We start from the raw sequence: 27846 nt of genomic DNA on the forward strand, positions 1-27846 counted from the left end.
GGCATGAAATTAAGAGATGATCGCAATGCGACAATTCTAAGTACATACGCCCCAACTCTAGATAGCAGGGAAGAAGCAAAAACTCAAATTTTATGAAGCTTTAAAAGAACGTTTGTGTGATATAGTCAATTCTAATAAAATTACTTTGCTTGGTGACTTTAATGCCAGAGTTGTTACTGATTGGAACACCTGGAGATGTCTTGGAAGGTACAGGGTAAGGAAAATGAATGACAATGATCTTTTACTTCTTCCGCATTGCACAGAGATAGACTTATTTATATCAAGTATCCAGTTTAAACAAAAAAGAATGTCATGGATGCATTCTCAATTCAAATAATGGCACTTAATTGATTTTGTAATTGTTAGGCAAAGGGATATAAAAGATGTACTTGATGTGTGCACCCTAAAAAGCATATGGTGCTAAAGTTGCAAAAATTATACCTTTATACTCAAAGCAATGGTGAAATACTCTTTACATCAATGGAAGCTTTTCTAAGACGATTGATGGAGTATTTTTCTAACTTATTTATTCAAAATACCAATGTCAGTGATGCTATTATCTTCAACAAATACCAATCATTTATGAATTGAAGAATTTTTCTTCAGTTGAAGAAAATACAATAACTCTCTTATCATTTTGATAAGAGAATTATTGTATACAGAAGGCTATGACTTGGCAATCCTTTCAATGAGCAACATGTAACGCTAATGCTTAAATTTGATGAATCTTGTATGGCTTTAGGTCATGGAAAAGCAAACTATCTCCAAAAAGCATTTCAGACTTTCAAAAATCTCGAAGGGCAAGTTTGGCTTAATAGAGATATTACCAAAAACACACTTTCAGTGTGACACAAAATGTGACAAGGCTGGCCCTTTCAATTACAGGTACTACTTACTGTTGCCAGCTGAGTGGACTGGAGTAAAATGAAATAAAGTGTCTTGCCCAGGGACATAATGCACCACCAGGAATTGAACTCATGAGTTTAGGATCTTTAGCTGAATATCCTAACCATTAAGCCACATGCCTTTATGTCCATTAAGAGTACGCTTGTCTAAGGAGTGCTTAGCCACTTGCACATTAATTTGCAGTGTGTGTGTATTTGATGAAGTTAAATTAATTTTATTGTAATTACATGTAACTCTGGGCTGTCTTTGGATTTGATGCTTCGTGATATACTGAAGATATAATATGGAAAGTAAGAAGAGAAAATGGAGAATAGTAACAACAAAAATGATTTCTATTTATGGAAGAAAAAATTAGACATGCTACAAGATTTCAATTTTGAAATTTCTGAGTAATATTGAATTTCACAAAATACTTCAAAGACCAAAGATTTTCATTGATCACAGCAGCATGGAGAATGCAGAACTGATCAACCATTATATCTGCAATCTAGCCAAAACCACTCACCATAATCCATTATATGTACATGAAACAAAGTATATCTATATACCCACAAAATTACATATACATACATACAGGTATATATGCATGTGTGCATATATATATATATATATATATATATATATATACATATATATATATACATATATATATATACACACACAGGCACACATATATACACAAGTATGTATGTATGAGTGTACTTATGTGAAAGCTTGTCCATTCCTCATCTGATTAGTTGATGTTATTCTTAAATTCTGCCGTCTACCTACTCGTCTTTGTAGTGCATTATCTATTTGCTACTCAATTTCATCACTATTTCCCGAGCTGTTCATACATTTTCTATCTATTCATACATCTATCAAATTTTTCATCGAGCCATTTATCTAGTTGTCTATCAGCCGTTTAATAAATAATCAAATTAATTTGTTATCCATATAACAATATATCCATTTGTATATCTGTAATTTTCTCACACTTCATGGCTGCCAATTCGTTTTATACCTACCTTCGCCATCTTACTATCACATATTTTAATTTAGCTTTTATTTTCTATTGCAATAGGTGTACATTAGTATCCCTGGTTAGAGATTTCCTGCAACTAATCACCGAGTTAACACATTTATGATGGTGAGAATAGAGTTAACATAAAAAAGTGTCAGTCATAAAAAAGTGAAAATTTAAATAACCAGGCACCTGGTTATAGTGTATCTTTGGTGATCCTTCGGAGATGGTATATCAAAACTGCAACTACTTCTTTGGTAATTTCTGTAAAGAATTCTTATTTCTTTAATTCTTTTTTTTTTTTTTTCAGTTCAATCATCTATATTTATGTATAAATATAAGCTCTGAACTAAAGTTTATCAAGACAGGAGAAAATATACATGGTAGGTTGATTTCAGCCAGCTTGTCATCTCCAAGCTGAGAAAAATGTCATTAAAACAACTATTATAAATGGCAAGAGAGTGTGTGTAGCTGGTTTCGTGCAGAAGACAGTGGCACCAACAGCAGAGATCAACTGTCAAGTCAGGTCTGTGACTTCTACATTTACATCCCTTGGATGGGGTATCTGGAAGAAGCCCAACATCTCCGCAAGGATCAAGATCTGTCATTTCCACACGCTGGCTTTGTCCTCCTCTATAGTGTTGAGATCTAGACCGTCCTCAAACAGGACCAAACAAGCTTATGGTGTTTCAAATGTGATGTCTTCATCAGATCCTTGGTGTCTCACCAACATCCAAGAACAATGCCACTGAAGACCAAGTCCAGCAGTGCAGGCTACACTGATTTAGCCACGTCTGCAAGAGGAGCACCAGAAGACTACCACACAAACTTTTATACTGGAAAATCCAGTGCGGCACACCAAAGAAGATATAGGCAAAACAAATTGAGGATGACCTGAAGTCACATCAACCCAACCTTAAGCATGTTAAGGCCAGCGCCATGGATCAGAAAGCATGGAACAACATCATCCCCAGAGTCTGTCATCCAGTGGTACCCACAGCAGCATATTGGTCTCCCACTCCGGCCGCCAGCTAGGGAATTTACTTACTTACCATGCATTCTGAAAGTTGGCACTAAAATTAACCCTTTATATAACTCTCGTAGGGAAATATTCCAGAAGGATCTAGATTCATCTATCACACACACACGGGGCCGTCTTAGCAGTATTGTGGGGCCCCAGTCAAATCATTACATTGGTCCCTATAGTAGTTATTTACTGACAGCAAGCCACATATCACAAACGGAACAGAATTAGGTCCTTAAACCCGTGGGGTCCCCTGGGCAACTGCCCAGTGTACACAGGTCTTAAGATTGTACTGCATACATACACACGACAGGTGTTACGCTTTGGACTCGAACCTGGAACCACGTAGCTGCGGACACAAACAGTACAGAGTAGTTCATTCTTATAGTCCTTTTAAATGTCTCTCTTTCCACCATCACCACCCCCAAGAACCGTTATGAACCTCTACGCGGCAAAAAAAAAAAAATAGCCGCCAAATCTTACACACATCGCATCACAAAGTCTTTTTCAAATACAAAAACGAAAAATAGAGACACATTGGATAATGTAATCCTTGAAATATTATGTCTGAAAAATGAATTTCAAAAACGGGATTATTCCTGTTGGAATGCTTTTAGTTATAGGTCTGTACGACGCGGGCTACAAACCGAATTATTGTCATATTAAAAACAGTACGGTAACGATCTCTGCCGCCAGCATCAAAACGACTTGTTACAAATACTATCTTCTTCATCTCCACCACTACCACCTGACTATCATTACAAAGTAACAACAAACAACAAGCAGCCTAAAACGACGGCGATATGAACGTGTTGGATCAAAATTAGCCACCTGTGACCCAAATAATTTAAATAATTCACCGCCGTCACAGACGAACAATTAACAAATGGTAAGACGATTAATACTTTTTATGATATCTGTGAATGATGGACTTTGAGAGACTCTCCACCTGGGTGAAGACAAGACTGCATTGAGTGGCAATTATTTTTAGTTACGGTCACGACGAGGGGGGGGGGTAAGGATGAAGAGAAGGAGGTGAAAATAGAAAAAACAAAAAGGGAGGGAAAAGAAATAGAAAAACAATAAATGGGTGGCGAAACGGCGAAGGAAAATAAGACAAATAGGAGTGAGAAGAGAGAATTTGAAAAAATAAAAACAGAGGAGGAAGGGAGATAGACAGAAAGAGAAACTGAAGAGAAACAGAAATAGAGAAAGAGAACGTGAGTGATTAGACGGAAAGAAAGAGCTGTAGGGAGGGGGGAAATATGTATAGAGAGAGGGGGGACAAAAGAAAGAAGAACGGGATAGAAAAATAGAGAGAAAAACCCAGCGAAGAAGACAACAAGCAAGACAATCAGATCTTACCCCTCCACAAACCGTAGTTGAATCAGTCTCAATCTCGATAATGTGTTGTCCCCATTTCAGCGCCAGATTCAACATAGCATCTAGCTCCACTAAACTGATGTGATTGCAATCGTTCTTCCCGAGTCATGCTGCATCCCCCACTTCAATACCCCCTATTTCTAGAATGACTATCGCGTACTACTTGCGTTATATATTACAAAAATTTCAATCTTGAACGATTTGTAATTTTTTCGTGGTTAGTTTCTCAAAAAAAATCATGCGATTTTCAGAATACGTGTACAAAACATCAGTAATTCTTTATACATATATAAATTTTTATTCGGGTTCCATGACTCAAAATTGAAATGATCGGATCTTTTCTGTTTGGCTGCACTTTTTGAAATTTTAAAATGAAGGGAAAAATCTTCAAATTTGATGTATTGATGTAATTTTTCACGCTAAATCTCAGGGGCTAATTCATCTGCTCCACAAAAATTAATAAAAAAAAGTTACAGAGTTTTAAAATTTGATCATTTTTATCTAGTCAGAAAACAGGATTTGAAAGCTGTCACTTGTGCATGCCGGAAATCGTAAGGCGACAAAACAATAATGTCAACACTGTGATGCGATAGCACGGATTTTAAGCATTTAATACGCCGAAAATGACCCCCCCCCCAAAAAAAAAACGAGTAAACAACACATATTTTGTAGTTTTAAGCATTCAAGAGGTGGGTATCGAAAATGCAAAGTAAAATATCCAAAAAACAACAACCGAAGCGTTCAAGCTGGAAAACACTCGTGCTTTGAGCTCAACTTTACTGAGTACAAACAACTTTGTTTGTCATTCTTTCAAGATCGATAAACTTAGTACTTATTAGTACTGAGGCCGATCCTCGTCTCTCTCCAAATTGATGACGTGAAGACTCCAAGAAACGAGCGTTTCCTTGCAGTCCATAATCCTTTCGCCATTCCTCTGTGGACACGACGAAGAAGAAAGAAATAGATCAGCTCAATCGACAGCTAATCAACAAACAATTCGACAAAATTGTTTAACAGCTGCAAACTGTCTTCAGACCAATATTGGTTTCGAATTTTGGCACAAAGCCAGCAAGTTCGGGGAGACGGGGTAAGTCGATTATATCGACTCCAGTGCTCAACTGGTACTTATTTTATCAATCTCGAAAGGATGAAAGGCAAAGTCGACCTCGGCGGAATTTGAACTCAAAACATAAAGACAGACGAAATGCCGCTAAGTATTTTGTCCAGTATGCTAACGGTTCTGCCAGCTCACCGCCTTAGTCTTAATACGAATACTGGTTTCAGATTTTGGCACAAGGCCAGCAAGTTCGTAGGGAGGGGGTAAGTCGATTACACCGACCCCAGTACTCAGCTGGTACCCTGAAGGGATGAAAAAATTGACCTCGGCGGAACTTGAACTCAAGACGTAAAGCCGGACGAAATGCTGCTAAGCATTTTGTTCGGCATGCTAACGGTTCTGCTAGCTCGCTGTCTTCGTCTTAATACCAATATTAAAATAATTTATGGCGATGAAGTGTCAAAATCTTCAGAGCATCGCGCATAATGCTTTGCGTTATTTCATTACGAGTCCATATATTCCAAGATCAAGTCCCGACTCAGTTGACTTTCCCTTTCGTCACACCGATAACGATAAAATAAAGTACCAGTCATGCACCGATTCGATTTAATCAATTCTACATCTTCCATAAATATTCGGCCTTGCACAGCTCTTAGAAATCAATATTGTCATAGAGTAAAAGCACTAAAGAGATCATCATTATATCACATTCGTTTACATTTTGCCAGATTATACGTTTTTTTTTTTAAATTTTTATTTTGATGCTTTCCTTTATATTGTAAAATTAATTAACAGTTTTCACGAATTAAATATCATTGCATTCATTATTAACGAAAACAAGTTTTATTATTGATTTTAAATTTTAATCATTCTGTTGTTGTTGCTGATAGAATCAGGAAGTGAATCTAATATTCATCTTTTTTCCTTTTTTCAAGTTTAAAACAGCGGAAGTTGAAATCTGGTTGAATGGGGGTGGTCTTTCATATTGCTTATATTTTTACATATTTTACGCTTTTTCATCTTAATTACAAGTGAAAAGGATGCATTTGTAATATTTAAATGTAGAAGTCTATATACATTTCTATAAAGTGCTTTCGTGAAATAGTTAATACATAAAACAGGCGAAGGTGTGGCTGTGTCCTAAGAAGTTTGCTTTCCAACTGCTTGGTTCCGGGTTCAGTCCCACGGCATGGTATCTTCGGCAAGTGTCTTCTACTATTGTCTTGGACCGACCAAAGCTTTGTGAGTAAATTTGGTAGACGGAAACTAGGTGTGTGTGTGTGTGTGTGTTACCCACCATCGCTTGACAACTGTTGTTGGTGTGTTTTTGTCCCCATAACTTAGCGGTTCGGAAAAAAGAAATCAATAGAATAAGTATCAAGCTTAAAAAAGAAAATAAGTACTGGGGTCGATTCGTCCGACTAAAATTCTTCAAGGTGATGCTCCAGCATGACCACAGTCTAATGATTGAACCAAGGTAAGAAGAGATAACATCAAGTCATTTTTTAAAAAATCTTTTTTACTTTCAATGGCCGTGTAAAAGAGCCACATGGCTTTTTTGGTATATTACTGAAAGGATTTGCCCTTGTTTTCCTCCGAGGTTTGATGTATCCTACAAGACAGAGTGAGCTGCAACCAGATCTCATTTAAATTACACTCTACAGTTTTCAAAGCGGAAGCACATTGCATATAACGTAGTCCTAGGACGCCTTTGATCATAGATTTTTTTGGATGAGAGCTAATCAAGTAGTTTTGTGTTGTCCTATATGCAAAAAACACATTCGTAATTGGGCGCGCACTTGCATATCGTGCCAGAAAGCTAAAGTTCAAACGTCACATTAAGGCACTTTTGTTATTCCAGATGCGCGTTTTAAACATATCCACATGGATATTGTGAGTCCCTTGCCACCAATTCAAGATAATGTATATTTGTTGACCTGTATAGATCGTTTTTCTAGATGATCTGAAGCCATACCCTTCAAGGACATTCCATTTCTCACGTTTGCAAAGGTTCTCATGACTGGGTGCATTTCACCTTTTAGAACACCCCTCACCATAACTACTGATAGAGGTCGACAATTTGAATCAAATCTCTTTACTGAACTTTCGAACTTGCTGGGATTCAACGAATCCGTACCACTGCGTACCACCCCATGTTTAATCGGATGACAGAGAGTTTTCATCGTCAACTGAAAGCTACTCTACGCGCTTATCTCGAGTCAGATGCTTGGTTAGAAGCATTACCAATTGTTTTGTTGGGTCTTCGATCGACTGTCAAGGAAGACCTAGGTTTTTCACCGGTGGAACTACTTTATGGCGCCCCTTTTGCAAAACCTGGTCACAAACACAACTGCAACTAACCGGAATTTCGATCCAACAAATTATGGTCATCGATTGCGAAAATACATGATGGAATTACCTCCTTTGGTAACTAGATCACAATCAATCGAGTCTTTTGTTCCATCGGACATTCGTAAATGGACTCGTGTTTTCATACGCAATGACGTAATGGTTTTAGACATTCATGGGAAACAGCAGACTGTTAGTATAGATCGCGTGTAGCAGGCTTTTATTGATTCACCTTCCGAGCAACTACACTCCACTTCCCCACCCATGACACCCGTACCTGCATCCACACACCTTACGCACTCTTCTGACACATCTAATAACACACCAGTTGCTACACCCGCTCCAGCTCGGGTTACCAAGTGTTCATTGGTCGGCCAAATATGCTCATACGTACTATTTTTGATTACTTTGTGAATTCCAAAGACTTTCTTGCTGAACTGTTTCGCATTGAATTTTCTTTACAGTCTTACGAACTTCTCTCTTTGCCTGTTCTCGCACCAGCTGGCTTTTGCGAATTCTAATAATTGACAATGTTGTTGTTATACTCCCAGGCACCAAAATCTGGCGATGGGCCTGTATCCATGTCTAATGTAATGCGAATTTTCTTTTTGCATAAATAGTTAACGGCTTATGACGCCAAAGAAATAAAAAAAATAAGAAAGAAAGAAAGCCGAATGACGCTCAAACAAGTCAATAAATACATTTCTCTCGTAATTACGACAGAAAAATGTATTTATTGACTTTGTAGTAACGCCGTGCGCATGCGTAGTCTCACGCATGCGTGGAATTCAACAACCAAGCTTTCCCGCTTCATTCTGTCTCTTTCTTGCTGGCCAGCGATTGAGCAAGGACGCGTTTAGCTGTCTCTCTCCATCTTTCGAACTTACGCTAGACAGCTCGCTCACATTTACATACCAACGTCCCAACAACCATGCTCACACACACAGAAGACGTCTCAACAAACAAGAGATAAAGATGTATATAAGCCACCTTGAATAAATGTTGTTATGTTGATAGTCTGGAGTTCAGCGTTCCGTTATATTCTTAATTTTATATAGGAAAGTCAGGTATACCTCTAATGATGTATAACCCACTTTCCTATAACTTGTTTGAGTGTAGGTTCTATGTAAGGTCCAAGATGAAAACTCATGAAACAAACCGAGGAGCAGATGATCAGAAAGTGATCCAAGTGCTTCATGTTTCTGAGTAAAGGCTTACCAGTCAATGCAACAGATGTTGTCTAGAGTGCTGGCACATTTAGCTTGGGTGATTGACTCTTCTCATGACCATTAAATGCTTTTTGTAGAGTCGATGTCTCCAGTTTGAGGATATTAAAATCCTCCCTTTTCGTCAAGTGTCACCGAAACTATGTGAAAAGATTATGGGCGTTGCCCTTCTTCTGACCAAGTTATTGGAAAGCTGCGCTGCTCCTGATTGGTAATTTAATGTCCGGACTGATCTTCATATTCAACCGAAATGAATTCAGTATAAATCTAACGTGTGTACCTAGATTAACTCTGATCAAGCATACCTGTCTCATTTTTTTAAGACAGGATATTATGTAATTGTAGATATACTATGTTCTTTCATTTTAAAGATGATGGAGCATGATTTGAAGGATATTTCGCTGCATTTTCAAGCAGAACAAGCGACCACATTGAGATTCCTTACGTGCTTTGAATGAACGCAATTTTCGCACTTGGCGACTGTTATTCGGAGTCGGATGAGTGCGGGGGCGGAAGGAGTTTATGATTGCATGTGTGCGTGCGTGCGAAGAATTGCATTAGTAGCGGGTGCTGATTATATCGATCTATGATGAACTCAAAATATAAAGAAACGGAAGTAAAAAAATATTGTAAAACACAACCTTTTCTGCCAAACTCACTAGTTTTACCGCTTAAGCCGGTTCACGCTAATTGTGCTAATAGTCAGCTTCTATATATTATATCCAATTGATTTCACCAACAAAATCTAACTTAACTTTAGAAGTATGAAATTACTTTTTTTTACAAATGATATTTTTATATTTCCAACTGAAAATTTAATGTTTTTTAAAATATATTTTAAGATATTATTTTATTATTTTTACTCCCGTTAGAAGAGATGTACTAATTTTAAAATTTCCTATTGTCTTAATTGTTTCGCTAAGATACAATAAATTAATGATTACTTCACTGTTTGGATTAACTCGATTATGTCGTCGATAATATTAATCCTTGCGGATGGCTGTAGAGCGTTGGACTGAGTTTCTTTGCGCTCTGAGTTCAACCCCAGCCGAATCTATTTTACCTTTCAACCCCAACCCTTTCGCGAATCAATAGAATTAATACTTATATGTATACGGACATCAATTCAATTGGCTGTATATCTCCCATGGAAATCTGCAGAGCTGCAATGCTAGAAATCAATAAAAATCGATATTTAAGATATTTGAACTTCGAATATTGGTGCAAAACATTGGTGTGAGTAGTGGATGCCTTAATGCTGTTTCACAACTGCCGTTTGTCTGTCCGAGAGCTGCACACTGGGGTTATCATTCGGCTTTCGTTTTTTTCTTTTGTTTTATTTCTTTGGCGTCATAAGCCGTTAACTATTTATGCAAAAATGGTAGAAGTATATGGAATATCTATGAGCATTTGTATGCCAGAGATCAAATATTGAGAGAAGGAAAATGCCCTTGGTGTTCATGCCTATTTTGGACCAGTGTAGATTCTTGATTGGGCCTAACTGGACATCCTCGTATATCAGCCGGATTATATCATCCGTATATTTGAATATTGTGTGTAAATATTTTAACTCATTCAGTTTTTTCCTACATCCGATTTAGTTTATATTCCCATTCACATCTTATGTAACCTATCTTGTGATGTCCCCCTTTCATCCGATGCTTTGTAGCAAATTAATATTGATGCAACATACCTGTAGAATCGTTAGCATGCCGAACAAAATGTTTGGTGGCATTTCTTCCAACTCTTTACGTTTTGAGTTCAAATTCCACCGAGGTCGAGCTAACCTTTCATCCTTTCTAACGTAGCTAGAATATGTGCCGCCCGGGACGGCCCTTCCATTTGTCACCCCCGGATCCCACAAAAAAAAAAAAAAAAACGTATTGCCTACAGCAGACTCAAAAGTACCGCTGGTGATTCTACTCTGAAAAAAATTGCTAGCCTAGCCTTGTGTCAAAATTAGAACAGGTAAATATCATTATAAATGTTGTTGTTAGCTAACAGGATCGTTAGGATGTCGGAGAAAATGTCTTCTGGTTTATTACATTCCGAGTTCAAATCCCGCTGAGATCAACTTTCCTTTGCCTTACTCGAGTATCAATAAAATAAAATAAAACTAATCAAGTACTGAGGATCGAGGATACTGACTAACCCTTTCCCTCCAAAATTCCTCGTCTTGTACCTTAAAACCAATCATTATAACTGTTTCTATGAAATACAAAACTGGGGCATTAATTGAAGTGAAACCCCGTTAAGTCCCTTCGTGGTTGCAAAACTTTTATTGTCCTTAAACCTATAATAAAATTCAGATATAACTTTATTAGTGACAGAAGGAGTGTTAATACGAAAAGATAATCTTTATACCCCATTGAGCATGGCCGTCTTGTTATAGCACCGAATACTGCGTCATTAGCTTTGAGAGATGTTCTCATATAGGCACTTGGTGCCTAAAAGTGTGTATTTTTATACACGAAGTGACTATATGAGGGCCAGCAATTTTTTTTTTTTTTTTTTTTTTCGGGGCAAGATGTTAGTCGATTATATCGCCCCCAGTGCTTACCCCAAAAAGTCGACATCGGCGGAATTTGAACTCAAAACGTAGAGTCGGAAGAAATGACGCTAAGCGTTTTGTTCGGCAGGCTGATAACGTAGTATTCAATGTTCTAACAAGACATCCATATAAAGATTACCTATAATAACAATTTTATTTGTGGTGCCATAGTAACCGATGCCAATTTTGGATTGATTGATAGTTTTATATTTTACCATCATTATTATTTTCATTTAGAGGTCATTCCGGAATTCGTAAACAAAAACGAATAAATAAAAAAGTAAAATTTCTTCCTTTATTGTACCCAGTGACCTAAACGCAACCCCTACCTCGTAAAATTTCTGTTTGTTGAAAATTCAAAAAAAAGGTCAACGAGTTCGTTTGTTTCAACATTTATCAAACTTCCTTTTCTAATATTAAGTGGAGGAGGGAGAGGAGGAGTAGAACTGAGTTGCAAGTATTGTTTCCTTTACGTGTACTTATGTGTGTATTTGAATGTCAATGACAACACACGAGAATCAAAGACGAAATTATAGTATTGATTTTAAAGGACTGAACGAAAATCGCAATTCCTTTTAGTCTTTTACTGGTTCCACCACTGGACTGCGGTTGTGTAGGGCACTGCTTCAGGGATCTCTCCCTCCCGCTGATCACATTTCTTTTACTCTTTTACTTATTTCAGTCATTTGACTACGGCCATGCTGGAACACCGCCTTTAGTCGAGCAAATCAACCGCAGGACTTATTCTTTGTATGTCTAGTACTTATTCTATCGGTCTCTTTTTGTCAAACTGCTAAGTTACGGGGACATAAACACACCAGCATTGGTTGTCAAGCGATGTTGGGGGGGGGGGACACTCACACACACAACAGGCTTCTTTCAGTTTCTGTCTACCAAATCCACTGACAAGGCTATAGCAGAAGATACAATGGGACTGAACACAGACCCATATGGCTGGGAAGCTAACTTCTTACAACACTGTTCAATTTTGGAAAACTTTGTAGTTTTTGGCATACTGGGAATGTAATTTCGATCACAGAGAATACAACTGAGTCAAATATTTTCTGAAACAATCTGGAAAGAATTGAAAACGTGTTAGTGACTTTACAGTTTTGAAGTGTTGATACACAAGGAAAAATTGGAAAATCAGATGTCGTAATCTGATAATAAAGGTACAAGGTATATATTTCAAAGTATTCACGAAATACTTATTTACCATATATTATTGCCCTTTAGTTCACTTAAATGCAAAGCTAAATTTCTAAATAACTTTAAAAAAACATGTGTCTTTATACTTTTGAATAATAATTTATATAATTTTGTACATTTAAACAAGATGATCCACATTTTTCATATCATTGAATGTTGTGAACATTTAAATCATATTTGATATTATTGAATTTTGACTCAGTATGACCAAACCTTTGAGGATCCACATTTCTTATTGATCACTTCTAACACTATTGAATTTTGTGCATTTAAACATATTTTCCTATATTTTCCTCTTTTGTTATATATATATATATATATATATATATATATATATATATATATCATCATCGTTTAATGTCCACTTTCCATGTTGGCTTGGAATGGACGGTTTGACTGAGGACCGGCAAGCTAGAAGGCTGTACGTGTGTGCTAAGACTTAGAAAACTGAATTTAATGTTATACAAACACACACAGAACAGTGACTATTAAAACAGAAAAGAGATATGTACACTGACTTTTAACACATTCCTGAACACTAGAATATGAAGAACATTCCCTGCAGAATTCTGTCTTGGAGAAAAATCTCTCTATAGACTTTATATGTAACTTCAAATGACCAAGAAGGTGAAATCAAGCTGAAGTACTATGTCTGGTAGTCTACTGACATCATTTGGAATTCTGTTCAGTGTGGTTTTTGCACACAAAGTCTACAGTTTCTTTACATAATGACAGGAAAAGTAACACCAAACTTAGCAGAATTTGATCTCAAACTACAAGAGCAATAGAAATACTGTTTGACATTTACTTTTGCTTGCTCTTTCAATTACTCTTCGGCTTAAACGCAGCTTTCTCTGCTGTTCTGAACAACCGACTTACTATCCTCTAACACATGTCCTACATATGCACACACACACACATTATTATTACTTCCTTTTCCACCTATACACTCACATACTGCTTGCACACAAACCACAAACACACACTCTACCCATCTTCTCATCCTACACTTACACAGAACCACCTGTGTCCACCACAAATCCCTACCCTAAAACCTAAACAGTGTTACAGACACCCACTAATATCCTACTCAACACACATACACAATCATATTCACACACTTACCTCACTCATTCACTCTCTCTCTCTCTCTCTCTCTCATACACACACACTTTGAAACACCAAACATATTTCACTTCATTTACTTCACCACTCTTCCCAACACACATTACCCATAAACCATTTACTTTTGCTCATCATACATACTTCCCTGACCATTGCAAAGTTTGATTTCATAGGATCCAAATTCAGAACATGGAATAAATGCAGCAAAACATTTTTATCTGATGTTCTAATGATTCAGTCAAATGTACAAAGTGCTTCACTTAATCACTCCATCTTCTTCCATATTTGTTTATCATGTTTATTTCTCTTACTCTTCACCCCTACAAAACCAAATTCTTCACTTCACAACTTCCCATTTGCCATTCAAACATGGTACATTGAACAAACACTGATATTTTTTCATTGCATTTTCCTTCTTTTCTCATTCATTCTGTCCTGACAAAGAACTATAGTCCAAAACGTCCACTTATTTTCCTTCTCTTTAATACACCGGCTTTGCATTTTATCTGATGTTATTTTTGCTAGTTATTTATCCTACCCTGATATTAATTTGTTTTCTAGGCATCAATCAATGATGAGGCATTCTTAACCTAAGTTATCTTTCTATGTCATTATAGCTCACCCTATATGTACATCACCAAATATAGAGCTTGCAAGTGAAGACACATGGCTCAGTGGTTGTTCAGATCATGAATACCCTAACCACTTCAGAATTCAAACCCCAGTGGCACGTTGTATCCTTGAGCAAGACACTTTACTTACATTGCTCCAGTTCACTCAGCTGGCAAAACTTAGTAGTACTTGTATTTCAAAGGGCCAGCCTTGTCACTTTCTGTGTTATGCTATATCTCCCTGAGAATTAGTCAAAGGTATGTGTGTCTTCAGTGCTCAGCCACTTGTACATTAATTTTATGAGCAGTCTGTTCTGTTGATTGGATCAACTGATAATGACACTGACTGGCAGAATAGTTACTGTGCCAGGCAAAATGCTTTGTGGCATTTTGTCCATTTTTAACCGTCCTTTTATCCTTTCGAGGTCGATAAAATAAGTACCAGTAGAGTACTGGGGTCAATGTAATTGGCTTAACCCCCTTCCTGAACTTGCTGCCCTTGTGCCAAAATTTGAAATCAGTATTAAAGACCCAGTAATGAAAGGACTAGCAAAATTAGTAAAGTACCATATAAAGTATCTTATAGTATTTATTTACTTCACTTCATTTTCTGCGTTCAAATCCCACCATAATCTTCTTTCTGGGTCAATAGAACATGGAATAATCCAAGTGCTAGAGTCAATTAAATCGACTGTGTTTTTCTTGCAAAATGTGTGGCCTTATACCAATATTTAAGCAGGAAAATAAATAATGCTGGTGATATATGTTATTTTGAGAACATTCAACGATTATAGTGTACATCATAACATTTGTCAGTCTCAGGTTTCAATAATTTCAATTTAAATGGCAATACAGCATATGTAGAAACCAAACTTGAATCATCATTTTTTCTTTCTTCTTTCAATATCAACATGTCCAGCTTCAATAATCCATTTCCAATATGTCTGATTTATATACACTGTAAGAATTCAGAATAAATTTTGTGGTAGTCTTCAAAAGAAAGGATATATTAAATACTACTTTGGTAGCATCTGTTAGTTATTGAATATTGCTTTCCTCACATTCTAGAAATAGCTTTGCTCTCATAAAAAATATCAGTTCAATAAAAAAAAAAAATATTCCATCGATTAGGATTACATGTTATTCGTTCATTTCTTTAGATTTTATCATGTTACAATCAGAGTGAGGTGCTTGAGGTTCTTTCCAGATACTGAGGACTATTCAATGAACTTCATATGATCAGGCTATTTTATCATAGAGTCTTGTGTACGTTGGTTGTATTTGAATATCATTCTGCACATTAGGCAGAATGGCCCATGCTTTATCCCAGAGGAATTGACATCCCAATTACACAAAGCAGCAGAGATATCAATTTCTCTGCTAGTATAATGCAAATTTTGTTTATTACAGGATTCAAACTCAGCACCCTAACCCATGATAATCTGTTATGTAAGTCATTCAAGACAAGTTTAAAGATGTGGTGTTTTATTTTTAACAAGATAAGACACCTTCACATCACCGAAGTAATGTAAGGGTGTACCTTGATGGTATTTTGCCAAACTGATGAACTGGACACAGAAGTTCAGGAGAATAACACTCAATATTCACTAGGCTTCACACAAGACATTTTTACAGGGACACATAAGAGTTGAAGTTTAAGGTACAAAACAGGCAACAGCTGACAATGCGAGTACAGCCATTGAGCAAGAGTGTGCACAAATACCAAGCAAAATGGGTTTTATTTTCATGTTTGCAGTTTCGTTGCTTCACAATATCAGTAGCACCAGGACCAAAACAGTCATAATTTTGAATGCATAAAAAAAAAAAAAGAGAAAGCAAATGGAATCCTGTTTGTAGAATCCAGTACAAGGGGTGTTGAAAATTTCTTGGCTTTATGGGTAGTGTGAAAGGCCTGGTTTTAGGACCAAACTTCTGAGTTCTTTTACAGGGCTTAGAAGAACTGAAGGACAGCTGCAATAAGTGTGTGAATCTGAAAGGGGAATATGTTGCATAAAATCATAATTAACAGATCCTCCTGTATTTTCTTTTACCCAAAGCCAAGAGCTTTTCAGTGCCCCCTTGTATGTATATAAGGATGCATGTATGCAAATATGTATTTACATATATACATATGCTTGCATGTATGCACAAATATAAGCGAACATGCATACAAACAAGTGGCTGTAAAGAGAATACTAAGTACTAAAAAGAGCATGAAATATTTGATTTATTTGGAGAGGAAAACTTCACATTCAACTACACTGAACTTCATATTTCCAATCTTCCTGTGAAGATCAAAGTCATTATATATCAGGTTTAGTTTTTTTTTTTTTTTTCCTTGCTTTATTTTCTTCACTTTTTTTTTATCGCAATTATCAGATATCATTTAGCACTCGTCATATCATGAACAAGTCATTATTTTAAGCTATTATGCCATTCTGGGCAATTTTACTTATAATTAATCAGCTTTATAACTTCCCGTTGTGGCAAAATAACCTGATAGGTAAGATAATGGCTAAGCAATGTACTATTTCAGCCCATTTATCTGTTACTAATAGCTACTAAATTTCCAGGAAACATTTTTAGGAATTAAGCCTATCTATAGAAAGCAACAAAGCTCATTCATTGTTTTATCTCTAGGAAAATCCCATACACATTTTATCTATAGGATAAACAGTTGATTTTGATTGACCTTCATACTGCATTTACTTGTCATGTTAATACTGAAGATTTTTAGTCCCTCACAATCATTTCAACTCAATTGAAGATTTGTTAATGAAATAAATCCGTTTTATTCTCTGTTAGAAAACCCTGAAAACCACAATTTATATCAATCAACATGACTGAAAAGCTAATCAAATTATGCTTAATTCTGCTTAACATATGTTGAATTTAAAGGCAAGGCTATATAATGTGGAGAACTGATTGATATTTTACTGTACCTCAGTCTAACTAGTCGAAAATGGTTTATGTATTACTTTCATGTTCCCTATTTTAAGCATTACCCATATATTTCACACATCCATAGTGTTGGTATAGCCTAGAAGAATTTATGTCATCAGGTGGAACTACTGGAAAAAGGTAATTTTATAATAAATTTCATCAGGTTGTTACCTTGTAAAGCCACTAAACCCGTGTGATACTGTGATACTAGGCCACTCAAGAACCCCCTTGGTTCAATGGTACAAATTTCCCGTTTCAAAGAGATCCAAATTATAACCTTCCATCAAAATTTCCTGTTAAATTGTTTCAAACATTAGCTTAAAAATCCATTCTACTATAGGCAAAAGGCCTGAAATTTGAAGGGAGGGGACTAGTTGATTACATTGACCCCAGTGCTCAAGTGATACTTATTTTATTGACCCCATAAAAAAAATGCAGTGAAAGATATTGACCCATGTGCTAACAATTCTGTCAGCTGTCACCTTATATCAGGTGAATAATGTCCAAGTTATTTCATATTCTTCATTATTTTCAAAATCGACTGAAAGAAAGCTGTATTTCATCAGAGATATGGTAACAAATTCCTGTTTAATACTAGCATTAAATATCTTCTGTTAACATAAGCAGAAAATCAAACTCAATAATGTGAGAAATCGGAGATACAGAACCAAATGCCATTAAGTATTTAGATATTGACTTGCCTTTGCACATATATTTCCTTATCTATATATTATTTCTCATTTTTTATCTGTATCTGATTGCTTTCAAATCTCTATATATTATAGCTCACTTCTCTCTCTCCAAACTCCTAATTTAACATTAAAAAAATAATGTTTTCCAAAAGATGCTGCTGCTGTTTGAGAAAATATTTGGCACATTCAAAGATAAGCTAGGATACAATTTTAAAGGGTAAGGTAAAGCAATTTACTTAGCAATGATATGCAGACTGTTAAAAGAAAAGTACATTTTAACTGTACTTTCTTTCAAAAGAGGTTTGCTGCAATAACATTAAAAATCACATGACCAAATATTGTTGAGGAACTGAACAAATACCACTGGAAACTGTAATATTCTTCAAAGATCTTCAGCAGATCTGAATACATAACGAGAACATTACGCTAATATTCTGTCTAGTATGGAGAGTCTTTCATTTCTTTAAAGGAAAGAAAACATCAAAATTAAGAAAATGGATGAGAATCAAAGTAAATATAATATATTGAATTAAATTATGATTTCAACATCGAGTGGTTTGATTCACATGGAATGATCAATTTGTTACACGAGTGGTGTTAGCATTGCAACTTCAGATGTGAAACTGCCTATTATGTGGATTCAACATCTTACGCAGTGAGAAAATTGTGTGCAATGATTAATGAATGTACAAGAAAGGAAGAAATTTCTCAACAGAAAATACGAAAGATTATAACTCAATAGCAGCATGCACAGTTCTATCTATATTATATATATATATATATATATGTATATATATATATATATATCTATATATATATATAAATATATAAATGAGCAATGCAATGACTTGTATGGTAGTAATTTCAAATCTTGACAAGATTGATTCACCTTTTCAGTTGGGAAAGTCAAAGTAATTCATGAAATAAAAAGGGAAATTTATATTCATTTCAAGAGGAAACACAAAGCAAGAAGAAAGCAATTTTGGATACACAAAACCATAGTTATTTGGGTCAATGACAATCACAATGCATGAAACTAGTTTTATAATAGGGTCCATAATATTTATACCTAACACAGGGACAAGGTCACATATTTGAAGGGAGAATTCAGTTGATCAACCCTAATCTTTTGACTTTTTCTTCTTTCAATCATTAGACTATGGCTGTGCTGGGGCACCATTTTGAAGAAATTTTTTGGTTGAAATGACTCGACCTCAGTACTTACTTTTCGTTTTTCTCCTAAGTCTTGTACTTATTCTGTTACTTTCTTTTGCCAAACCACTAAATTATGGGGATGTAAACACACCAGCACTAGTTATAAAGCAGTGGAGATGGGACAAATATAGGCACAAAGACAGACACACACACACACGACAGGCTTCTTTCAGTTTCCACCTATCAAATCCACTTACATGGCTTTGGTCAGACAAGGCTATCATAGATGACAGTTGCCCTAGGTGTCACACAGTGGGACTGAACCTGAAATCCTGTGGGTGAGAAGCAAGCTCCTTATTACACAGCCAAACCTGATACATCATTGACACCAAAAAAAGCAAAGTCAAAATCGACCCCAGCAGAACTTCAGTTCCAAAATATAAGATGACCCAAAGCATTTTGTTTATTCTGCTATCCACAGTTCTAATACCACAAAACAATTGCCAAGTGCTCCACTGTTTCTACCTTCCACTGTTCTAAAAAAAAGTCCATAATATTAACAACACTCATACTGGTTATAGTACTAAAAAAAAAAGCTTCAGAATACTAGTCTACCAAATGCTTCTGGTTTATTTTGTTCTTTACTTATTTATTTTTTTCCGGTTTGAAATGTTTTTAACCACATGAACCTTAAAGTTACTCTCCCTACTCCTTTCCAACCAAAAGCTCAAAGCTTGTGTTTACTGTGTAAATATTTAAAGACAAGTTAACAGAGCATGGAGTTGAAGGAGATTAGCTCAGGATGATAAGATATTTAAATAGTTGTGTCTGTTCAAACACAGAGGATAAAGCTTTTATGTTTTTATCACCCATCCCTTATCATTTCACTGTAACACATTAGTCATATATCAGAAGTTTTGAGGCTTTTTAGGAGAGGTAATTATAACCTTTCTAGATTATTGTAATTATAGTATATCATTATTATACATCTAATAAGCTAACCTGCCAAGAGTTTTTATTCCAGACCAAAGGAGATGGCTGTAACAATACTTTGAACATACCCTACAAAACACTGCTTGTTACAGGTGATTAGTCTGTAGAATGCAGTCAGGACATGAAGGCAATTTAGAAGCTTGCTATGCAATAAAGTTTTGTGTTAAACAGTGCAAAAATGCTGCAGAAATTTATGAAATGCTCCAGAATGCTTATGGATCAACTTGTATGAGGTGAGGATGTTTTTTGCTGGCACAAGGAGCCATGCAAAGCAGGTCTGCCAGGGAGCTCATGATGATCATTTTACTGACAAGGGCATCATCTACATCCACCGGGTTCCTTCTGGTCAGATGGTCAACAAAAAGTATTTTGTGGAGGTTTTGAAGGAGTTCCAGAAGAGATTTCATTACAGAATGCTAGAACACCAGGACAATACACCAGTCCATAATTCCGTTTTGACAGAAATGGACATCAAAACTGTCCCACACCCTCTCTACAGTCTTGACCTTGTTCCCTTTCCCCCATGCTGAAAGTAAAGGAAGCTGTGACAAGGGTCATAGACACCTTCAGTTTGGAGGACTTCCATGAGGTTTTCATAAAGTGGCTGGGGCACTACAAGTGCACTGAAGTTAGAGGATCTTATTTTGAAGGAGATTACACTTTTGCACTTCTATGAAGTAAATGAATGTCTATCCTGCAAAGTCTCAAAACTTCTGGAACACACTTTGTATGTAAGGAAGCATAGGCCCAGGAACAGGGGGGGGTGGGGGTGGAAGTGGGTGCAAGCACACTCACTAAAATTTTGAGGGGGCAATGAAAATGCTTTGAGCATCCTCCAGAAAAACTTCATTGCCAAAACAAATGAACATAGAAAGTTTTGGACTGATTTGACACATTACTTTTTCATTATTGTATTTATCTGAATTGATTGATGTACAAATATAAAAATAATTATTACACTTTGTGTTTGTTTTGATATTAAGATAGAAAAAAAAATCGACCTTGTTTGTAAAAAGTTTTGGATCTGCGTTTGCACCCCCTAAGCAAGTTTCATTCCCACACTAATGCAAAAAAGTAATCATTATAAGTGAAATTATCTTATCTTATTCTTTTATTTCAGATGGAACCTCTTCCTACCATTTCTTCCTATGAAAAAGCCATGAGCATCTCAACTTTTTGTTTCTACTCTCAATGATTTCATGCTTCATGCCAATATATAATGGAAAACTATAATATGAATTGTCTATGCTGGATGAGAAAAGGTACAGAGTTGGTGTTAGATACCAGTCAAAGCACAACAAGAAAGATCCTAAATAGGTTAGTATTGTTAGAACTGGGCCACAGAAATGATGTGTTACAGACCTATACAACTCGTGCCAGAATAAATGGATGGAAAATGTCAAGAGATATTTTGCCTGCAATGAGTTAGTTCTCTTCTTCCAAAAATCAGACTCTGTAAAGCTTGTGTAGATACAGACTGATAAGAACAAAATATTGAAATTGCAGTCATTTTCAAATAGAACATTACCAAAACAAAGTTTGTCCCTCAGCTTCATTCCGTTGGCAGTATCCCAGCACAACCATAGCCCAGTAAAAGCATAAAAAAATATTCTTAGATTTTTGACAGACAAACAAACAAATTGATTAAGTAACACATTAAACAAATGATTGATTAGTTAGTTGGTAATATATTTAACCAACTGACAAGCAATAAAGAAGTGGAATTGAACCTGTGTGTGTTATCATTATTGGCATAATGACTCACCCAAAACACAACAATATTCTTCGACTAAGGAATGGTTAAAAAAAAATAAAAACAAAAATAACAAAAAATATTTTTAAAACTATAAGAATTCTGTCTGAATCATCTAAAACATTTTACAAATTGGCTACCAAGTTGTTTATAATAATTATAATTAATTACATTTAAAAAACAGTAGACAGATAAGACTTGCAGTATTTTACACAAACGCAACTTAAAGATGTGATGAAATTACGAAGCACTTCAAATTTAGGGAAACAACAATGAGTATAAATTAAGAGAAGAAAATTATTAATAATTTGCATATTTATTAGAAGAACACAGCAGCAGCAGCAGCAATAAAATATAAGCAGGACGAGATTACTGATGAATAGTGGAAGATGGCAGTAGAGTTTAGTAAGTTCAAAAGTAATTTGTAGTAATTAACATTACTTCCACCTTCTTGTAGTATTCACTTCCAAAGTAGAGATCAAATGAAATATTCTGCATATTTATCGGTCTGCTGACAATATTTTGAGACTAAGTAGAACGTCATCAGGCTCTGTGTCATAGTGAAAAAGATTTATTAATTAGAATATATTGGAAATTAAATTGTTGGAAACTGGTTTTTGATATTTTTTTAATAGGATACTATTTTCATAGAAGTAATTTAGCTTTTTTCTTAAATACTTCATTTTTTAGATTCTTTTCTATAATGGCTATGATCTCCATAATTGATTTTATTTCCTTTAAGAATATGCTAAGAAAGGTTTTTCACAATCTTTTTGTGAGTTTCTGTTTTGTTTTTTTTTACACCAATATTTCTATAGTCTTTGTTTTGTTTTTTTTTCATTTGTAGATCATTGACAGTAAATATATTTATTATCTAAAAATTTCTAATCAAAATAAGATGTCCTAAATAATTATTAACATAGGCGCAGACACGGCTATCATCATCATCCTCATTATCAACTTTACAGCTTAGGAACTTCCCAATACACACTTCTCTGCTTATCAACATTATAGTTTGTAAAATTATTTTATAACATTTTGTAATGATTTTGAGATATTTCATTTAGTATATTCCACTTGTATGCTTCCTTCAGCAGACAAAATTTTTAATGAATATAGTTTAAACTTTTAGCATTTTAACTGACCATATCCGGCCAAAATATTCTACTGGTTTTATCTTGAGACTAGCCAGATCTGCCCTCTCGCACCTACCCTACAGTGTTATTCTAAAAATAGACACTCACATCACTGGAATTTCAAAGCTACAAAGTAATGCATGAACTAACTCATATCAATGTGAATAAATAAGTGGGACATTTGACAGGGAAATCTGAATGCTAAGGGTTCAAGGAGATGGCCAATAAATCCCTAGTTTGCTGGTTCAGAATACTAAATATGATTAAGCCTGCTCAAACTGCTACAAATAATACCAAAATCTCTCAAATCACACACTACAGTCTTTAAAAAGCAAAGTCACTTTAGACAATGTCTGTCTGTCTCTCTCTCTCCCTCTCTCTGCCATGCCTACAGGCATGTGATTTTGGACCTCTATGCCAAGATGATAAGATTTGTAATTTTCCTTTTTGAAAAATACAGCAGTCATGTTGTTGTTGTTGGCACTCCGTCACTTACGACGTCGAGGGTTCCAGTTGATCCGATCAACGGAACAGCTTGCTCATGAAATTAACGTGCAAGTGGCTGACCACTCCACAGACACGTGTACCCTTTATGTAGTTCTCGGGGATATTCAGCGTGACATAGAGTATGACAAGGCTGACCCTTTGAATTACAGGCACAACAGAAACAGGAAGTAAGAGTGAGAGAAAGTTGTGGTGAAAGAGTACAGCAGGGTTTGCCACCATCCCCTGCCGGAGCCTCGTGGAGCTTTAGGCGTTTTCGCTCAATAAACACTCACAACACCCGGTATGGGAATTGAAACCGCGAGTCCGCTGCCCTAACCACTGGGCCATTGCACCTCCACTACAGCAGTCATAACTTAGAACTAAACAACAACTAAAGATGATTATCTGATATCTTTGAACACTAAATACAGTAGACCGTATCTGTCCACTGGTTCACTGCTGTCTACCTTTGTTTAGTGTCCACCAGCCATCTACCTTTTATATACTTATTGACTGTTACCCTACTTGATGTTCACTAGCTCTCTTGTTTGTTGTCCACTGCTGTCTACCTGTGCTTGGTGTCTACTGATAATCTACTGCTTTAGTGTCACTGCTCTATAGCTATGTTTGGTATCCACTGACTCCATAAGCTCCATCTGTTTCTGTATGGTGCCTCCTTTTGCTCTAATCTGCCTGCTATTCCAATATTTCTTTCCTGCAAGTGTTGATCTGCATCATATTAAACAGAATATTAATACCAAGCTCAACGGTCTCAGAGGGCCTGCAAAAGTCAGGAGAACTGCTCCTTCTCTAAATTCTGCAAGCTAGACTGAAGAAACAAAAAAAAAAGACAGCTAGTGAACACCAAATAGGGGCAGACAACCAGTAATCAGTCAGTGGAAACTTAACACTAATAGACAATTAACAAACAACTAATAGAAGTTGACAAGCAAAAGACAATCAATAGGATTAGATAATGGGGCAAACAATACACAACCAGTTTGAATGTGAGAAACCAGTATAGATGTAACAATGAAAGGCCAGCTGACAGGCCAGGTGAATTACATTTGAAAAATATTTCAGGTAAGTTTTTCATTCACTAACTCCTAATAAATTCATATCACAGATTTTTTTTTTGTATTTTATTTATTTATTAATTTATTCATTTTATTCGTTATTTATTTGTTTGTAACCTGATAGCCATATTTCAGCCTGTGTCACAACGCCTGCTTGACTCCCTCACTTGACCTTAAGAAGCTGATAGCACACTTGACATTTTCTTCCATTCTTACCTGGATCCTAACACTTACATCCCCATTAACAATTCATCTCACCTCATCTAATATCATTTCATGTCTCTCTACTACTCCCCACCTCCAGTCATCCCACTTGTAACTATTAGAGGGTATATGATTTTTTTTATAGAATCATTTAAAATCTACTAAAAATTTGACGTTCAGTCTGTGATAGACGAATGGGAAGACTATAATACCTCTACTCAAATGGTGGAAAATATAGACCTGACTTCTATTTCAATGAAACTACATATTTTTCTTAAAAATGTTAATTAACTGACCCAAAATATCAAGCATTTTTTTTTTTTCTAAAATAGTTCCCTTCCAGCTTTAAGACAGTAATTTTTCATCATTTTATTTTCTCCATTTAGTATTATTTCCAAGTAAATGGACACCTCTAATCTCATTCTTAATCTTTTAATGCTGCATAGGAACTTGCTTTAAGGGATTGTTTTCACAGAAAAAATATAATAAAAGTAGTTTAATTGTAGGTGCTGGCATAGCTGTATGCTAAGAAGCTTGCTTCCCAACCACATGGTTCTGGGTTCAGCCCCACTGCATTCATTATAATGCATGGGAGGCATTAGTGTAACACATCTACTAAACAGACTCAATTGTGATATAGTCTATATACTAACTAACTACAATCTTATGTAGTCTGATTGAGCATATATTTAGTAACTTACAAATTGGTCATTTAGATTATACTTAGCAGCTACTCATAACCATATACAAGTACAAATTTATCCATCTGTGAATAATGAGCCTATTTATTCCACAATTCACTTATATAGTTAGTTATACACTTAAGTGTGTATGTGTGGTCTAGTTTATAAATGAAGTATTTTTTTCCATCCATTTTTAATTTTGCTGACAGTATACAGTTGTTCTTAGATTTATAGCAACTCTCATTATGTTGTTTGATGTAGTATAAAGCTTCTATCCAGCTATTATTCACTCTGCATGTGTAAACACACACAGACACACACACACACACATTTATCATTCTCAAACTGTATTTTTTCCCCTTCTCTTCTCCACTTATCTATCTTGACAAAGAACATATTTTCTAAAACATCAATACCTAATCCTTTCCTTCATGACATATGTTTATACATTGACATTCAACTGTTTCTAGTTGTTTTCTTTCATGGCTGTAAATCAGTAAATTGTTTCTGGATACAACATTAAGCTGATACAGATCAAAAACTTGAATAATATGGATACCGAATATTTTTTTTATTTAAAATTGCAGGTATTTAGCAATTAATAACCAATTTCTGTCCAAGATATCTTTTTATATTTTTTATTTTTTCAGTCATTGGACTGCAGCCATGCTGGGGCACTGCCTTGAAGAGTCTAGTAAAACAAATGGATGTCATTACTTATTTTTCAAGTCTGGTACTTATTCTAACAGTATCTTTTGCCAAACCACTAAGTTATGGAAACATAAGCAAGCCAACATCACTCGTCAAACAGCAAGGTGGAGACAAACACTATACAAACACAAAGACACACGCACATGTATGTATGTGTGTGTATATATATATATATATATATATATATATATATATATATATATATATATATCATAATCATTATTGTTTAACATCCACCTTCCATGTCGGCTTAGGTTGGATGGTTTGACAGGAGCCAGCCAGCCAGGCAGAAGACTACAAGCTTCTGTGTCCTTTTTTGGCATGGTTTTTACAGCTAGATGCCCTTCCTAAAATCAATCACCCTGCAAAGTAGACTGAGTGCCTTTTACATGGCAGCAGCACAGGTGAGGGCAGTTTTGGCATGATTTTTATGGCTGGATGCCCTTCCAAATGTCAATCACTTCAGTGTGGACTGGATGCCTTTTAAGTAGCACCAGCAGGGTCACCAAGTAATTTTCAAGATATATATTTATATTTATATTATCAATCGTCTATACTTAACACATATGTTCTGTGTATTTGCTGGTAAGCTGCTATTGGTGTAGTGGAGAATACTCATTCAAAGTGCCAGGTGTAAAAACACCTTACAATCATGGACAGACAAGACAACTCACCCTCAGTCCCATCCAAGAGTGATGAACATCAATGTTTTGCTATTTTTGTAGCTTGTCAGCATCACATACCTGATGCACACACATGACAGGCTTCTTACAGTTTTAGTCTACCCAATTCACCCACATAGCATTAGATGGCCTGAGGATACAGAAAACATATGTCCAAGGTGCTGCCCAGCAGGACTGAACATGAAACCACATGGTTGCAAAGCCAGCTTCTTAACCACACAGCAATGCCTGCACTTATGTATTTCTCTAAGCACAATTTATGTCAAAAGCAAAACTGTTCACATCTTGATAAAAAAAACACTGTATCATGAAAGCTGTTTGCTTGGAAACAATTATTCGAAAAACAGTTATTCGGAAAACGGTTATTCGAAAAACAGTTATTTGAAATAAATATCATTTGTGTACTTGATTTTTAATTTTATCATTTTTGTTTAAATAAAATAAAAATTTTAGAATAATTAACATTTCGTATGATTGTCCTTTTGAATAATTTTCTTTCATACAATTTTCCATTCAGATAAATGTTTTGCAAGTAAATGTTTTCAAACAATTATTTTCGAACAATTATTTTCGAACAGTGTTCACATAATCACAAACACACTTGAGAAATATGAAATCAAGTGTGAGTTTCTATATAGGTGTGTGTGTGTGTGTGTGTACAAGATTATTGAATAAGAAATGAAATCAAATAACAAAAGGAAATATAGACAGTTGTATAGACAGACTTAAAAAAGACCTATGTACACACACATATGTGTATACAGACATGTATATAATGCACACAAAAACATATACACACACATATATGTACACACAAAAACATATATACATACATATAAATGTACACAAAAACACACCACACACGCATACACATATATACACACAAA

The 27846-nt window shown here is 35.5% G+C and overlaps 2 long non-coding RNA genes across 3 annotated transcripts in view; one reads left to right on the top strand and one right to left on the bottom strand.

Annotated features, from left to right (window-relative positions):
• The window catches only part of LOC128250452 (uncharacterized), a 288580-nt gene that overhangs the window by 218391 nt on the left and 42343 nt on the right, over positions 1–27846 (bottom strand). The gene's annotated exons all lie outside the window — the stretch shown is intronic.
• LOC149131482 (uncharacterized) lies at positions 9979–27415 on the top strand. Of its 2 annotated transcripts, none has more exons than XR_016237732.1 (3): positions 9979–12678; positions 21348–24685; positions 26216–27415. It is a non-coding gene; the product is annotated as an uncharacterized LOC149131482 (long non-coding RNA). The 2 variants fall into 2 exon arrangements; XR_016237733.1 differs by having other exon boundaries at positions 10055–12678; positions 21348–22385.

This window comes from Octopus bimaculoides, chromosome 21, assembly GCF_046866305.1.
Source record: "Octopus bimaculoides isolate indiv1 chromosome 21, ASM4686630v1, whole genome shotgun sequence".
Lineage (NCBI taxonomy): Eukaryota > Metazoa > Mollusca > Cephalopoda > Octopoda > Octopodidae > Octopus > Octopus bimaculoides.